This window comes from Haliotis rubra, unplaced genomic scaffold (genome assembly GCF_003918875.1).
Source record: "Haliotis rubra isolate DU_JTF1 unplaced genomic scaffold, ASM391887v1 Scf350, whole genome shotgun sequence".
In the NCBI taxonomy this organism is placed as follows: Eukaryota; Metazoa; Mollusca; class Gastropoda; order Lepetellida; family Haliotidae; genus Haliotis; species Haliotis rubra.
This window is the reverse complement of record NW_025767025.1, coordinates 13,808-27,282: the sequence shown is the minus strand read 5'-3', so window position 1 is coordinate 27,282 and position 13,475 is coordinate 13,808.

Sequence of the window (13,475 nt, the reverse complement as noted above, 5' to 3'; positions counted from 1 at the left end):
GCCATATAATACGTTCAGGATAAGGTTTAATGTTCATCCTTTCTAGAATCTGTTTCACTAAATGGTTTTCCCACAGGAGGTGGGCCCTGAGACAATCATGGTGAAGGGTGAATCAGTCTACATTCTTCCAATGACTGGGTATACTTTCTGATGAATGTGGTTGCTGCTGCTGCTGCTGCTGCTGCTGTGGTTGTGGAGGAGGAGGAGAGGGTTGTTGAAGTGGTTGTGGAGGAGGGGAGGAGGAGGAGAGGGTTGTTGATGTTTCTGTCTTCTATGTCTCAACATATTGTCTGTCCTGAAAACGCGTCATATAGCACACGGGACACGTTGTTGACTGCATGGTGGTCCGAGTCTAAATGGCAAAGAACCTGTCTACTGACTGCTTTTATCTAAAACACGTCTTCCAAGTTTCTTTGTGCGACTCTAGGAGATCTGTCATTATTTTGGCTTCAGTTTTTCCCCGTTCTCCTGCATCTTAATACGAGCTTTGGCCTGTTGAACGACTTGTTGGGTTGGAGACGTGAGAGCAAAGTTGTCTGTAGAATGGGGTAGGTCCATCTTGACGCCTTGTTTCTCATAATAGATCACATAATCATCCACGTTAGTAAAGGATTGGGATATCCTTTAGCCTGCAAATAGTAATATTTGGTCCATTTCTTAGGGTCGTCCAAATAGGATTCTCCAGTATCTTCTGTTCATTGTCTTGTTCAGAACAAATACTGACTCTCACACAGAGGTTTCAGATGAAGTGTCACTATCACGGGTCCCGTGATAAATGAAGCTTAATCACCGTTTATGTCCTTTATATAGATGTCTGCTAGCCCTAATTCTAAAACATATGTTGTTAGCAGAGCGTGGTTTTCTGATCCACGGTCCTCTGGTTATGAGCCCAGTGCGCTTCCACTGTGCCACTCTGCTCTCCTTCACCCCACCTTTTGTTAGGACTTTTATACACCACATCAACCAATGACAACAAAAATTGATTTATTCTCAAATAGTCACAAATACACACAATATTGTACGATGAACATCACACTCGTACACATGTAAATCTACATGACTACCATGATGCATTCTTTTTTCGGTTGCTATGCTCCTGATCTAAAAATACCTCTTGGAAAAGTGGTTTAATCCAAGGTCAACTCGTTACAAGGTCATTGACACCCCTTTGAAATGAGGTCAGCCAGGTGTTCGATGATGACGTCATAAAATCAAAATGGCGGATATAGGGCTATTCCGGCCTGTGTACAACACATATTCTGGCCTTTAAGGCTAAATACTACCGAGTGTGACTGTATTCTTTCACATACAATCGGGTCCTTCATGGTAAATCATTGTCTTCTTCCTTGCAGATCCACGTTTTGCAGCATCACTGTCTGTGCGTAAGTTACATTTGAAAGAACCATGGATGAACCAGTTGCCATCTTCCTATTTCACAGAGTCGATGAGTATGGGATCACTCGCAATCACTGTTTTGACAGACATTTTGATTTTCTAGAAGATTCTGTGGTAGGACAGTTTTCACTTGTAATGTATGACTTTGTACAATCCCTCCATGTACAGCAATTCATTCGATTGCACTTGCAGTGGGTAACAATATTGTACTCTCACGAGCAGTATCATCCATCATCTTCCGACTATTCTTCTAGTGATGATAGTGGAGTTTGTCACTAATACCCTGAGTGTCATGATCAATACCAAATGCTCGCCCGTGGTGCATGTACATCTTGGTTACTTCCAGGATGCAGCCAGCTAATAGCCATAATGTTGTACACGGCAACGGGAATAGCCCTACGAACAGCACTGTTCCTCTGTCCTGACACATTCAGCAATGTATTGCTGTTTGCCACTTTTACAATGGATATTTTGTTCATGTTCGCCCTGTTGGTCTTTATTCTGTGTGTGAAGCCCATTCTTGTTTAAAATGAGGTCTATTCTTGTTTTGCCTTTACACTTAGGGTTAATGTTACTAAGTAGTGAAACAACAAATGACACTGCTTTCCGTCTAACACAGGGTTAGTGTTAGGTTAGGGCTAGGGTTAGCCAATTAGTTTTGTTTGGTTTACATGCGTTACTTATGCTATTTTTATGCCCCCGCCATCTACCTGTCTTTTGTAGGTACTCTAAAGGTGTGCATTTCATAATTTGTTATGAAATTTCTTAATTTTGTCACTTTTACATATGTTTGAACTTTGTTGAATCTCGTTCTATTCAGCCAGTGTTCGTTCCATCCAACAGGGGGGTGTACGTTATCCACCTCTCCTCAAAAACTACTTTATGGAATTCATTTTGATTACATGTACACATGTGCTTTATAGGGACTTCTTAGTAAGTGTATGGAGAAATTAGTTATTCATTAGGATACAAAGTTATACTTCATATATCGGTCATTTTCAAAATTAGTAGTATTTTCAGTTCTCTATTACAGTAAAATCAAGTCCTCAAAATTGATTTAATTTTATTAAAATAAAATCTCAAACTCGTCATTGTTCAAAAGTACAAACATGCAGGCTCAAATGTACTAATTGACCTTTAAATGTATATATGAGAAATTGACCCGTGAAGATCCGGGGTAGAATAGGTCTTCAGCAACCCATTTGCTTGCCATAAAAGGCGACTATGCTTGTCGTAAGAGGCGACTAACGGGATCGGTGGTCAGTTTCTCTGACTTGGTTGACACATGTCATCGGTTCCCAATTGCGCAGATCGATGCTCATGCTGTTGATGACTGGATTGTCTGGTCCAGACTCGATTATTTACAGACCGCCGCCATATAGCTGGAATATTGCTTAGTGCGGCGTAAAACTAAACTCACTCACTTACTCCATGCTGTGGTAATGGTTTGGACATTTTGTTATATCAATATAAAACTTGTGAATGAATTTAGGCTTTTGAATAAAAACAAATTATAGCTTCTAAAGAATAGAAAAACACACCTGTCTATATTGAAAATAACTTAAAATATACAGAGTGCAATTGGTAACGGTCAGGATATCAGTGTCACAAACAAATGTTATCCCTCTTAAAAAGTTGCAAAGATTATATTCTGAAAGGTTCTATGATACTGTACGCATGGCCATGCTACATAGGCAACTGCCTAGATATCATTTTGCTGTTGATAGTATGGTGTAATATTAGTCTGCATAAAATATACTTCTTTCATTCTCTTGGATACCTTTAGTTTTTGTGAATAGTGAAATGGTAACATATTTATCAAATACCAAGGTTTGGCCAACATATTAGGCACTAGCAATATTCAAAGTAAATGGTAGTCTTACATAAAGTCAAAACAGACTACACCAAAAAATCTGTAAAGGTTGGAATACAATTAAGTTGATTACCGTTACTACATTTTGTACTAACTGTTGCCATACATTTCCTAACCGTTACCTTTAATTCATAAAAACTATAATCTTATAGAAGGTAGAAACTTAATGTGATATATAAATAAATAGAAATTTATTATCACACCATAGAACATATTCTTCAGCATTGAAATTTATTAAAGATATGTCCGGACCGTTACTATTATTTGTCCAAACTGTTACCAGAGACTGTGGGTTTTTTATGCCCCCGCCATAAATATAGGGTTACCCTCGGTGTCCGTCCGTCCGTACGAAACAGGGAATGTATTCTATCCACTTCTCCACCATAACCGCTCTGTGGAATTCAATGAACTTATACATGGGCTTTCATGGGACTCTAATGGTGTGCATCTCATATTTTGTGTTTTTTTATTTTATTGGTTTTTTTAGTAAGTTTAGAGACATTTGAACTTAGGTACATTTTGCTGAATTTCTCTATGATGATAGTGTAATACGGGATGAAGTCTATCCACTTCTCCACAAAAACTGCTCAACAGAATTGAATGAACTTCTACATGTCTTTTGTAGGGACTCTAAAGGTGTGCATTTCATAATTTTGTATGCAATTTCTTACTTTTGTCACTTTTACAGATGTTTGAACTTAGTTGAATTTTTTTCTATTCAGACAGTGTTCGTTCCATCCAACAGGGGGTGTACGTTATCCACTTCCCCTCAAAAACTACTTTATGGAATTCAATGAACTTATACATGTGCTTTATAGGGACACTAAAGGCGTGCATCTCATATTTTGATTTTGTATTTTATTTATTTTTCCAATTTTAATGCCGTTTAAACTTGCATAAATTTTGTTGAATTTCTCTCTGAATATAGTGTTATAGGGGATGAAGTCTATCAACTTCTCCACAAAAACTGCTCAACAGAATTGATTAAGCTTATACATGTGTTTCATTGAGACTCGAAAGGTGTGCATGTCATAGTTGCATAGATGTTTATTGAACTTGTTCGTGAATTTTGTTCAATTATTGATCTTTATATGTCTTATGAATGTCAGCGGGGGCATCCGTGTCCCTGGTCACAATTTTTTCTTGTTTCCTACTACATCCAAACTCCTTTGAACAGTAAAATTCCATGCCTAAGCTATCTTAACTATTAAAGCAATTATAAATTTCAGATATTAATTAATAACGTTTTGAAATACAAATCATTTTGTCCTCACCATTACAAGCACTGTCCAAACCGTTACTTTGCAGAATGGTAACGGTTTGGACAGTAACAGTGAAGACAATTTGTAAGTAAATGTAAAATAAAAAAATGAATGATCCCTACAATATTTCAGAGCAAATTTGCCAATTTTGACACTATACTGTTCTCCAACTATAAAGAAGAGTCTTCAACAGCTAGTTTAACCTTGACTGCCTTTATTTGTACCAAAAGTAATACGATCATGAAGACTATGCATGATGAGGTCAATCACGTGTGACGTGGTAAAAGCTGTAAAATAACAAAGGAACTATAAAGTGTGATATTCCTGTAAATTAGATGAGTGTAATCACACCTTTAGCTAAATTATACTTAATTGTGTAAAAAACACCAATACCAGACATTGAGCTAATTTACTGGTTCAATTAAAACATTTTTGCGATATCAAAATGCCATGACAGTTCTAAGTTGTTTCATAAACAATGATAAATTCCATAAAACATATAATACGAATGTCAAGCCCACTTGTATAGAGCCTCACGAAGGTACAGAGATGTACGTTTTTACTGCGTAGCATTACCCTACTTATATAGAGCCTCACAAATTACGGAAATGCATGTTTCTTCTAAATGCATAAAATACAAAGGGAGGTAATCAACCTCAAACCATGGGAAGCAACTCTAGTGAAGCTTACATCAAATCGTAGATGTCAGTGCGTGACGTCACAGACACAGTGGGTAAGGAATTATGGGTAATATAAATGGTGGATTTGTGGAGCAAATGTTCAGTATGGGTCAGTGTTGTAGTGCAAATAAGGAAAGACAAGAGTTGAGAATTGAGAGTGTCCCAGACATTGCATATATGATGCAGGAAGTAGAAAGGATGGTAAACATGATCAAGCAGAAGGCAAGGCAAGGCACCTCCACTGCCTCCAAATAGAATTAACATGAGCGGTGCCTCATGCACCACCGATAGTACAGTTCCTTCACCAACTGTTCTGTTAGCCCCTCTTCCAACTCCAGTTGCTGGGTCTGCTAACACATCAACAAGTAGTGATTATATTCAGATGCATTGAAGTGTGAAGAAAATAATGCTTTGTACCTGTTTAAGTCATATGTAGTCAGTGTTTACATATTAATGACTATCTCCTCACCAGAATAAGCAGTTAAGTTTCTCATGTCAATTGTTTGCCTTCTTTTATATGATGTATACATGAAGAGTCATAAAAAGTATACAATGTTTCCACCCTATTTTCTGTGTACTTGAGTTTTCAAATTTTAGTATGTGGTAGAGTAGGGTACCAATAGCCAGCACATGTTACATTCATTTCTGGGGCGGTTGGCTAGCCCAGTGGTTAAAGCGTTTGCTTGTGACACCGAAGACTCGGGTTCAATTGTGTGTTTGTTATCGGGTGTTTGTTATCGAGGTTAAATGTATTTTGCATATGAAGGAACATCTAATGTGTACTTGTTGTGGTTCATGAAGGGTTCTAAGCGTTCTTGCCATTTTGCCCTACATGGTTAGGGGTTTGGTTTACATGCGTAGTTACGTATGCTATATCAATCTGGAATTATAGAAATTTAGTACTCAAGGCCAAAATAAAGTGGCCCGAAGTAATATTGAAGCATATATACATATATATGAAACAAAGGTTTAGTAAGTTTATCATTCCTATCTCTATTTCACGCTGCTCTGAAGTAAGTAAGAGTGGTTAAATACATCTGTTGTGGTATTGTTTCCCACTCACAACAATTTCACACATGGAACATAAAATGGGCCACTTTATTTTGGCCTTGAGTGTATTGCTGGGTAAGCAGCAGGATGCTTGTCCTTATCTGTAACTTTGTACGAAATAAAAGTAACGTTTTTAATACTGTCGTTAGTTATTTGTGTTTCAACACAATGAATCACAGGTGCACGTGTGCAATTCACTGATAAGGCTGTTACCTGTTACCTGTTACCAAGCCTAAAATCATGTTGCACCCAAAGTACTGTACTGCATTTCCGGCTACCTGCAAAGTATCCAGCATACACGCTTTTGGGTGCGTTACAAACAAGCAAGCGCTTGCAAGCCATTTGCAGCCATTCGCCTTACAAGGGTTTAATGCTTGATGCTTGCATATCCGAATGGGTATGTGTCATGGCGGTTGCATGCAAGATGATAAGGGGATTGCTACCGGATGTGAATCTGGGTTGGCATTGCATTATGAGGATGCATCCAGTACGTGGCCTGCCCATAGGGGATGGGTATGTGACATTCCCTAATGCATGTAGTATGGGGACCAATCATGCTGGCAATGGCCTGATTAGGATGCATCCAGTATGAATAGGATTGATTCCGAATGAACCTGGGTTGACATTGTATAATAAGGATGCATCCAGTATGGGAATTGCAAAACCGAATGGGTATCTCTCACGGCGTATGGATGCAGGATGATAAGGGGGTATTTGATGCTTTATATGAATCTGGGGTGGCATTGCAGTATGAGGATGCATCCTGTGCGGCACTTGCCAAATCCATAAGGGTATCTCTCATGGCTGATGCATGTAGGATGATAAGGGGTATTGATGCTGAATGAATCTGGGTTGGCATTGCAGTATGATTATGCATCCAGTATGTGGGCCTTCCCAATAAGGATGGGTATGTGACATTCCCTAATGCATGCAGAGATGCCAACCCTGAATCAATTTGAAAGTTGAGTGAAGCCTTGCTAAAACAAATTTCTAAGCCCTGAAGGTGTGAGTTGGGTTTTAGCGTGAGAGGGGGTTTAGGCCCCTTTTGATGGTGGGGGTCTGGGGGGCTTCCAATATGAAAATCTTTAGATTTAGCCTGGAAATATGCAATTTCCGGGCATACTTAACCAAATAATTCTTAACTCAAACTAACATATTTACTAAAATTCTTTCAAACATTCTAAATTTATAAACAAATTTGTATTTTCTAAAAAATCGGAGTTTTACATAGACAAATCGGAGAATGGATTTTGTATTTGAAAATCGGAGTAACTCCTCCGAAATCAGAGTAGTTGGCATCTCTGTCATGTAGTATGGGAACCAATAATATGCTGGATGCATGTTGGTTGGCATTGGGATGCATTTCAAACCAACATGGCGGCTTAGGGAAATTTGGATGTAGCGCCATTCTGGCCATTCTGGAAAGAGTCAGCAACACTTCAAGCTGTTGCAAGGATTAGGATTAGGGTTGAGTTATTCCTTTGCTTACTCTCAGCCATTCCTGGCTTGCAACGCACCCTGTGTCTTAGCCCCATTCCCCCCAATACATGAATAGGATTAAGCCTCACCAGCTATCTAACCACATACATAAATCAACAACGAATCTCAGTCGCAGCCGGCATAGATCCATATGCGAAAGTACAATACATCCCGCATTTCACAACCCCATCCTGTATATCAACTGTGTTATAACACGTTTACCTTCTTCCAAACTGAGCCAACCGTATTGTGTCTAATTTATCGGGTAAGCAATACATTAATTGTTGCTTGTCACATTTTTTTATGGGCTTTGTTAGGAATGGTTCCAAACATTTCACCCACTAGATAAGTAAGTGGTAACCAACTAGCTTATCCCATCTATTACTGCATGTACCGAACCCATCCCCATTGATTACATAAAGTCACAGCCATATCCACCTCGCCAATTATAAATGGTTGACCTTGTGGTATGAACTAATAGTTTCCAAACTTTGCTGTCATCATTCTCCAACCCTTAGCCATTTACTCATTTCAATATGAGGGTGCATCCAGGATGGGCCCTACAAATACGGATGGCTATCCTACATTGCGGATGTATCCAGGATGGGGCCAACAAATCCGGATGGCAATCCTTTCAATCTGAGGATGCATCCAGAATGGGCCCTACAAATACGGATGGCTATCCTTTCAATATGAGGATGCATCCAGGATGGTGCCAACAAATCCGGATGGCAATACTTTGAATATGAGGATTCACCCCGTTGTACTTTTATTCTTGTTCATGTTGCTCAAAACACAAAACTACTATTTCAGCACCACATTCTTTATTTTAACTACAAGGCTAAATAAACAAGACAATTATGAAAAGCAGAAAATTACGCCGCTTTTGGCAATATTCCAGCAATATCACGGCGGGGGACACCAGAAATGGGCTTAACACATTGTGCCCATTGCTTTAACCACTAGGCTACCCTACCGCCCTGACCGGTTACATTTACGGGGAAGTGGCCTCATCGGCCGATGACACGTTGAGTGGGTCTTCCCCCCCTTGGCTTGGTCCAGGTACCACGGGTTTCTTCAGGAATGCAACATATTGCTCTGTCAGGTCCATGTTCTTCCTTTTCAGGCTGGTTAGGCTCCTCCTCTTGTTGGCCGTGGTGGTGTTCTTCCACTTGGTTCGGAGGTACGTAGCCAGGTCACTGGAATTACAGTGTGCGGGAACCCATGCTGTACTGGCCACAGCCGTAGCTTGGCCCCAAGTTGCGCCATCTCATCCTGGTTTGATCACAGCGTCTACGCTGGCGTTCCCCTCCTTGGCCTTTATCTTCACAAACCAATGGAAGAACGCCAGCTGCACCTCATTCATCAGGTCCGTCTGTTTTGCCCTAGTGACGAAGGGCTCCAGCCGCTCCTGCCATTGGGCATCTAGGTCGTACACCCCGTCCACGACTGCCACTCTGAAAATATATAAATTGCAACATAGAAAAAACCAAAAACAAGAAAACAAAGTCATCAATATCCCTCGCAATGGCAAAATACGCTTCATGATTATGTCTACGAGTTATGATTATGTCAAATATTTAGGTGTGTATATAGAAAGGTGGAAGGAGAGTATTGAAAGGTTTTGAAAGTTCTGCTCCAGAAAGCAGCACTATCACCAATTTCAGGCTAAGTCAAACTTGTTGCCATGGAAACGCCAAAAATATTTTATTCAGAATTCCAAAACTACAAAAAGGCACCAGTACACCACCACATCTATCTATGTGCCAAGTTTGGTGAAGAAACATTGAACGGTTTTAGAGTTCTGCTCCGGAAAACACACATGTGCACGGACGCACGCACACACGGACGGAGTCCATTTTAATACCCCCCGCAAAACGCGTTGCGGGGGATAACAATAGTGCAAGTTTTGTTATTACCTTTAGCAGTGTGAGTTTACATGCTGTAGTGCGTAGTGCCTGACTATGGATGGTAAAATTGTGATGGAACAAACCTACCTTCAGAACCAGTTTGTACACATTTAATGGGTTGGGTTAGGGTAACTGCGACCTTTACAGTGCAATGATTGTATACAAAAGTTGTAGAAAACTGTAAATTCTTACCAGAGAGTGGATCGTATGTCGTGTCACCGGATGAGCTGGGAGGCGGTTGGCTGCACCAATCGGGGCTCCAGGTACATTGCTGTGTCCTACAAACGATTAAACATGACGAAAATTTGAAACACACCATATTTGTATGAAACACAAATATTGCAATTTTTTCCAATATATTAAATACGCACTCTGGTATACATCATATTATTATGTGTAATTTATGCCAGTGTAGCTTGAACACTCACACTCACGATTCCAACGTAATCGCTTAACACGGAAACTGAAAAGAAAAAGAAAAACTGTAGTGTAATAATATACCATAAAGTTCATATTGGTACTGGGGGATGCTTGGTTACATTCTTTAAGCATAAATATTACTCATGAATTTAGTGCAATACAACAGATAGAGACCGAGTACACCTTTTATAATACCATATATGTATATATTTATGGGTGATGTATACCTGCCGTACATTATTATGAAAAACTGTACAGATGAACAAAGTGATAAAATTGTGATTGAAACAGCAAGACTCCAGATAATTTTTCTTCCAGCAGTGCGTACTGCTTAGTTGTTCAATAGAGGAGTACTGGAGTGTATACAAATGTAATCGAACGTGAGCTACGCATATGGATGTATACTATGGATATGTGTTAGACATACGGATGTATACTGATATGGCTTAGACATACGGATGTATACTGGATATGCCTTAGACATACGGATGTCTACTGGATATGTGTAGGACATACGGATGTATACTGGATATGGCTTAGACATACGGATGTATACTGGATATGCCTTAGACATACGGATGTCTCATACTGGATATGTGTGGAATACATAATACGATGTATACTGATATGGCTTAGACATACGGATGTGTAATGGATATGGCTTAGATTACGATACGGATGTCTACTGGATATGGCTTAGACATACGGATGTCTACTGGATGTAGCTTAGACATACGGATGTATACCTCGGATATGGCTTACACATACTGCATGTGGCTTGGACAGATGGTATGCATTACACAGTAAGTAGAATTACAAATGTTCTTGTGCTGTGCTTTGTTGCAGGCTACAGTTGAAACTGTTTTGAGCCAACTTAGGAATGGAAATTGTTTAGTTGATAGCACAGGCCTATCCTAGTATTACAACTTAGCTAAACTCATACAGCCAACGAAAGCATGGAAAAAGAGACGTTATGTGCAGTAAATGGTATTGCTTCCACTGCAAATACAGGTTTCTAGGTAGAAAACGCATGACATGCATGGGAATGTAACTGTTATTTAAGAAATAAATTAATTCTGTCTGAAGGTAAGCTGAACGATATGAATAGATTGTACTTCATTTTACTTCACAAAATAGGTTTTCGTTATGAAATAGTGTGCACAGCTGATTGCTAATTCCGGCTCAGATACACGCAGTAATCTTAATCGTAAATAATACAATGAATGAAGGAAAGGTTTATTCGGGGTGTATAAATTTTCGCGTGCATAGATAAACACAAACCAATAACAGTAAGTTATTTAAGAAGATTCATACCTGCATGTGTTCATGTTAGCAGTAATACACAAATATATAAAGCCCTAATTTGTAATGAGTTCATGTTTCAAGGTGATGACCTTTACAAAGAGACACTAAACAAGTACACATTTATTTACTGCTGATTATTTTAGGACACTTTTTGACTATGTTAAACTAGTTGAAATTTGTGTACAAAGTAAAATACAAACACAAGTACATAATGAAGGAACTGACCACATGCATTTTTTCGTAAATGACACCAAAGGAAAATTGTTGTATATGCAAACATATTTTTAAGTTTGTTTTTTTCAACAATGGCATTTTGCAATAAAGACAACAGGAATTACCAGGGAGATAGCCTCATACAACACACACAATCAAGGACATATCTATATCTTTAACAAAAATAAGAGGAATATATAACCAGTTATTATTTACAGAAGCACTGACTACAATTTTCTACACTAACTTAGGGAAACCATATGCAAACCTGATGCAGATTACTTGCACTGGCACTATGCATGATTTTTGTTTTTAAAAAGCATATGCAAATATAGCGCATGTCAACAGATACCTTCTAGTATGAGGGTTTGTTCAAAATTACCCAATTTTCAGTCAGTTTGATAATTTAGTCAACTAATGAACGTAATTCTTTACACCTTAACAATTTACTTTACAAAACATGAGTTCATGTGTGCACAGTATGTTTAAACACTATGGAATATTCACAAAAACAAAGTTTCAAACCCTTCACTAAAGTAAGTAGCTACATTTACACTCGTAATCATACACTTTCAATTAATAGTATCATTAAATGGCTTGAATAAACGATAAACATGACTCCAAACGTACTCACTATTGCAAGTCCTTCCAAACGTCCTGCCCAGTGCCAACTCAACAATGTGATGCTACCTCATCAACGTCCACTACTCAAATGCGCCCAAACATGCTTCGACCACGTGGTCACGTGACATACGAGAACCTTCTAGAAGCTTCCAGGAGGATACACAATGTGACTATGACACAACGCCACCTAGGAATGTAGTGAGAGTAAAAACAATGCCGACAGCAGTTATCTCCCTTGAGTGAATTTTACGGCAGCTTCTTTCTATTTACAATGCCCACAGCAGTTACCTCCCTTCAATTGCAACAGTTGCAATTCCGTCAAAATGTCTATTCCCTAACCCTGCTAACCCTGACCCTAACCCATGTTCGCTTCGCATATCAGCCTATACCCTAACCCTTCGCATATAAGCCTACACCCTAACCTAACCCTGATGCTAACCCTAACCCTGATCCTAATGCCTATCCTTTCAGTATGAGGATGCATCCAGGATGGGCCCTACAAATCCGGCTTAGGGTATCCTTTCAGTATGAGGATGCATCCAGGATGGGGCCTACAAATCCGGATGGCTGTGCTACATGGTGGATGCGTCCAGGATTGGGGCCAACAAATATGAATGGCTCTCCTTTCAGTATGAGTATGCATTCAGGATGGGCCCTACCAATCCCGATGGGCATAATTGCAGTATGAGGATGCATCCAGGATGGGGCCTACACATTCGGATGGCTATGCTACATGGTGGATGCATCCAGGATTGGGGCCATGAATGGCAATCCTTTCAATATGAGGATGCATCCAGGATGCATGCAATGATTAATATCAGATTTTCGTCGATGCAGTGAAATGAAATTAGACGTCCATAATATGCTCAAAAACAGTGAAGTTCCTCAAACTACTTCTAAGTGTATGTGTGATTCTATCCTGTTGCCTGTTGTTTCTTTCCTGTTACTATTTTAGGAATAAAAGCAAAATATCAATTTTTACTGGTCCTGATACTTAATTTTTCAAGAAGTAAGCTTTATAAATCCCTTTTCATCAAACTTTTACTTTATGGTGTTCTTCAAAACTGTTATAAAGAAAAAAAGCTGACAGCTAGTTCTATCCTGTTACCTGCTGTTTCTTTCCTGTTACCATTTTGGGAATTAAAGGGAAATACTATAACTTATTAGCTCTAAAACTTCAATGTTCTATAAACAACCTTTATAAATCCTTTTTATTCAAATTTGTGTAATTTTGGTTTTTCTACAAAGCTGTTTTAATGAAAAA